This window comes from Vitis riparia, chromosome 17 (genome assembly GCF_004353265.1).
Source record: "Vitis riparia cultivar Riparia Gloire de Montpellier isolate 1030 chromosome 17, EGFV_Vit.rip_1.0, whole genome shotgun sequence".
NCBI lineage: Eukaryota > Viridiplantae > Streptophyta > Magnoliopsida > Vitales > Vitaceae > Vitis > Vitis riparia.
In genome coordinates this window covers 902,805-908,180 of record NC_048447.1, presented here as the reverse complement: position 1 = coordinate 908,180, position 5,376 = coordinate 902,805, and the positions used below count along the sequence as shown (strand labels likewise).

General features: G+C 36.9%; 1 long non-coding RNA gene across 1 annotated transcript; it reads right to left on the bottom strand.

Moving 5' to 3' along the window:
- Positions 1–3,627: 3,627 nt before the first annotated feature.
- On the bottom strand, positions 3,628–5,123 carry LOC117905248. Its single transcript, XR_004649676.1, has 3 exons — positions 5,030–5,123; positions 4,504–4,564; positions 3,628–3,719 (listed from the first exon to the last, which is right to left on the bottom strand). It is a non-coding gene; the product is annotated as an uncharacterized LOC117905248 (long non-coding RNA).
- Between the last annotated feature and the right edge of the window lie 253 nt (positions 5,124–5,376).

Sequence of the window (5,376 nt, the reverse complement as noted above, 5' to 3'; positions counted from 1 at the left end):
TTTTCACCATATAAGTAATGTCTCCATAACTTTAAAGCAAAGACTATTGCTGCGAGTTCGAGATCATATGTAGGATAGTTCTGCTCATGGTTCTTCAATTGCCTAGAAGCATAAGCAACCACTCTTCCTCTTTGCATCAAAACACATCCCAAGCCATTTCTTGAAGCATCACAATAAACTGTATATCTTTCGCCACTAATAGGAGTAATTAGCACCGGCGCTGTTGTTAGTCTCCTTTTTAGCTCTTGAAAGGATTCTTCACACCTATCATTCCAATCAAAGTTCACTCCCTTGCGTGTCAATCTAGTCATTGGGAAAGCAATTCGAGAAAAGTTTTCAACAAACCTTCTATAGTACCCAGCTAGTCCAAGAAAACTACGTACTTCAAAAACATTCTTGGGTCTTTCCCACTTTGTCACAGCTTCCACTTTTGTTGGATCCACTGAGATACCCTCTTGCGAAACCATGTGCCCTAAAAATTGAATTTCCTGCAGCCAAAAGTCACATTTCTCCAATTTGGCATATAACTGGTTTTCTCTAAGTGTTTGAAGTGCCATATGCAAATGGTGACCGTGCTCTTCTCTACTCTTAGAATATATCAAAATATCATCCACAAATACCACCACAAAAAGATCCAAATAAGGCCGATAGATACGATTCATCATGTCCATGAATGCGGCTGGAGCATTGGTTAACCCAAACGGCATGACCACAAATTCATAATGCCCATACCTTGTATGAAATGCAGTCTTTGGAATATCTGTTTCTCGTACCCTCAACTGATGATAACCAGATCTTAAATCAATCTTTGAAAAATAGCAAGCCCCACATAACTGGTCAAATAAGTCATCAATCCGAGGGTAGCGGATATTTGTTTTTCACTGTAACTCTGTTCAATTTTCTGTAATCCACACATAACCGCAAGGATCCTCCTTCTTCTTTACAAACAATACTGGAGCACCCCAAGGTGAGGTACTAGGCCGAATAACCCTTTAGTTTGCAACTCCTGCAACTGAATGTTCAATTCCTTAAGTTCAACCGGAGCCATCCTATATGGAGCTATTGATATTGGATCTGTACCTGGATACAATTCAATAGAAAAATCCATCTCTCTGTGAGGAGGTAACATGGCAATTCTTTAGGAAAAACATCAGCAAATTCATAAACCATTGGAATACAATCTATAGTTGTCATCTTTCTGCCTTCTCCCTTCATATTAAAAAGAAAATAGTGTCTGCCATCCTTTCTTGACCACTTGTCATCCAGGTTTCGAATTAGTGGAATAAATGTAAGCCTTCTATCACCATAGAAACTCATATATGAACCAGAAGAGGTTTGGAATGTTACTTTCTTCAAATAACAATCTAACACAGCATGATGTTGGGCAAGCCAATCCATCCCACAATTACATCAAACGATGAAATATCAAGAAGAACCAGATCCATTGTAACTTCAAGACCCCCAATATAAAGTACACAAGCATGACATACCCACTTGGTTTCCACCTTACCACCCATAGGAGTCTCAACACATAATGAACAATGAAGGGGAACAAATTCTATGTCTAGCATGGAGGCAAATGATGCAGAAATAAAAGAGTGGGTAGCTCCTGGATAAAATAAAACATGTGCCCAAGTGCTAAAACATAAGATCATACCTTCCACCAAGGCATTTGACTCTGCATTTTGTGACCCTATTGCATAAAATCTCCCTTGTTGTGCTTGCTCTGGCTTCCCTCCAGGCTTCCCTTGTCTAAAGTTTCCTTCCCCTTGAGGTTGCCTTCCTTGGATTCGTGGGTTCATCTGCTGAAACTATCGTTGAGATGGCTGGAATGCAAGTCGTTGAAATTTTGGGCACTCTCTCCTCAGATGTCCTACCTCACCACATTCATAACATCTCCTTGGTCCCTTAGCCGAATCTATAGTCCCACTATGCTGCTCTTGTTTTCTAGGTTGTTGTTGGGGATGAGTCACTTTCAGGCGCTTGAAATCCTGTTCTCGTTTTTCTGAACCACCAAACCTAGAATTTCTGCTTCTCAACCTTTGAGCTTCCTCCATTTCCCTTTCTATAACAAGAGCCCTTGCCACAACCTCACTGTAAGTACGAAGCATGAAGGGAGCGACCTGTGCTCTAATGTTCAATCTCAACCCCTCTTGGAATTGTTCAGCTCGCATTTGTTCATCTGCAACCACATTTGGAGCATATCTAGATAGTTGTGTAAATTTTGCTGCATATTCAGTCACTGTCATGTTCCTTTGAACCAAGTGTATAAATTCAGCTCTCTTCTGTCTTCTAACGGCCTCTGGAAAGTAATTAGATAAAAGCAGCTCCTCAAATTGCATCCAAACCATCTTGGTTACATCTTGAGTAGTCTTGATCATATCCCACCAGTTGTCTGCTTCATCCCTCAACATGAAGGAAGCTAAAGAAACTCTCCTTTCCTCAGGCACTGCCATTACATCCAGTATTTTCTTTATTTCTTTCATCCAATTCTCAGCTTCAAGAAAATTAGGGCCACCCCGAAAGATTGGAGGATTCAATGCTTTAAATTCCCGAATCAAGCTCACATTCTGGCATTCTGAACCAGCAACTGGATATATTACAGGTCTTCCCTCAGTTACATCACCTGGAGATATTGGAGATGATCTAGTTGTTCGTTTAGGCCTTGGGGTTAATCTGTTCCCTGCTCTAGGCATTTTCTCTTAGAAAGGTATACAAGGATTATATTATCAATACATCACCTTATAAGTGTTATTCATAAAATCAAGCACCCTTAAACAATACAATAAAACCACTTATGTCACATACAAACATTTGCAAAACAAACATGACAACAAAAATATCATAGTAATGGATTCTCAATGATCAAGGACTCAAAGAGGCAACATGATCACAATTACTATAGCTAGGCATATTCAATACAACAAGGAATGTCATCAACACAATAAAAACACAAACCTAACATCCATCCTTTAACCCTTCACTTAATATCAATATATCATACATAATAAAACAATGTCACAATAATAATGACTCCAGTGCTTCTATTGGGCTCCCCACCTATTGTCCTCAATAGGGATCTAATCCCTTATGCTCTGATACCAAGCTGTCACACCCCAATTTTTATTATTATTATTATTATTATTATTTATTCTTCAACTAAACAATTGATACTCAAATACAATATAAGTGCTCTCAAAAATTTAAATGTAGAGTTCCTACTTGAATTTGTTCAAAAAGAGGATATGGAAAACCTGTTATAAAGAGTACATCCTGTATTAATTTATTATTATTATTATTATTATTATTTATTCTTCAACTAAACAATTGATACTCAAATACAATATAAGTGCTCTCAAAAATTTAAATGTAGAGTTCCTACTTGAATTTGTTCAAAAAGAGGATATGGAAAACCTGTTATAAAGAGTACATCCTGTATTAAACATTGTGACTATTAATTAAGTTAACAAAATATGTTTTCTTTCACAAAAGAAACTTGTACAACATTAATTTACATATACCAAGCCCCATTGTTTACTACGGGTAGCCCATACTACAAGTGTATCTGACAAATATATACATTACATCATTCCAACAAAAGGTTTAGTCTTGATACAAAAGGCATGGTCTCAAAAGACTTTCAATATGAGCAAACAACATCCAATCACAGTAAAGCATTGCTCAAGCATTATTTCCTGCATAGGTCTTCTGACCTGCATCTAGAGGTGGAAGGGATAGGGTGAGTTCACAACTCAGTAGGAAAGTTTATAACCATCCTAAGTATACCCTTAAAAACCATGAATTAAACGTTTAATAGCATGCATGATAAACATTTCATAACCATTAACAAATGTGTAATCATGTCAAACATGTATGCATGTGTTTGTTGGTTTCATCATTGCTTTTCCCCATTCATCCTTTCACAATTGATAAATTGCTGACTCCCAACAATCTACACAGCAGATACAATGCTCCACAAGAAACTCGATCAATATAATAATGACTATTCTGGGACATCACCCAAGGGCAAGTCATACCCCGTGTCTTTTGGGACTCATACCCAAGGGCAGGACCAACCCTGTGTCTTTAGGGACTAAAACCCAGGGGCAGGACCAACCCCATACACCCACATCGGAGTGTCTTCCTCGAGGGCTTTAGGGACTTTCATCCAAGGACCCACGGTCCCACATAAACAATATATCAATTGATAATGCCTGTAGCATCACATAAGCACTTCGCCACCAATAAATTCTCTGAATATCATCTGTGATAACTCCATATCCTTCTTGCAATGCAACCCCACCATGAACCATTTCGACCACACAAACCATGAATCTTCATACCAATATACGTTCCAATATCACGGTAACATCTCAATGCAATAAAACAAGATGCAATGACACTTTAAAACATTTTATGAAATCATAGAAATAACATGAAATTCCAACAAATAATTCAAGGAAAGAAATCAAATACACCATAGAATAGCATAAAATTCTCTACCTTACACCGACTTCCTTTTTGTGTTTCTTCTAAGTAGGCGATCTTTGCCTATTACGAGGAACTGAAATGAAACAACATAATTTAGGTTTTAGTTTATTGTTGCAAATTTTAATTCTCACATTCTCTAATCTATAACCTACATGTTTTCAAATCAAATTTGAATTGAATTAAACAATATTTACAATGCATATTAATTTCCCTAATTAATTACCAAACACCAATTCTTTTGATTTTCTTAAAGCCTAACCTATTAACAAATCCCAAGTGTCCAAATAACCCAATTCATCACATGTTTACTAATCTATTTTTCAATCAAACCAAATTAAACAAAGATTTATGCTGATCTTACCATTAATAAAATACTTAACTTAAAATACTTTAATCTTTAATTAATTGTGATTCTTAACTAAAACGGGTTTATAGCTAATTATACTCAACTTTTACACAATTTTTACCGTTAATTCTTTTCAACATACCATTAGGAACCAAAATAAACAAAAATTACAAAATTAAACAACTTGCTTACCTCAAATCTACACTTTCTCTCTCTAGATTCTCTCTCTAACCCAAGTTGCTGCAGGTGAAATGGTGCAAAACGAGCTGCAGCCCCCTTATAAAGGGTCTCCATGCACCCAAGCACAAGGTGGCAGCCCACATGGCTGCCACCAATCCACCCAAGTAGGAGGTGGCATTCCACTAACTCCAATTTCCCAATTTTGCACTTTAGTCCTTCAAGTTATCAAAAATAAAACCCATAATTGCCCATTAGTCCTTTTGGTTTTCATAACCCTAATAAGTCCCTAAGAACCTAATAAGCATGCTTAGATCATTAACTAATCCCACTTAACCTTAATCAAAGTTTAATTCATAATT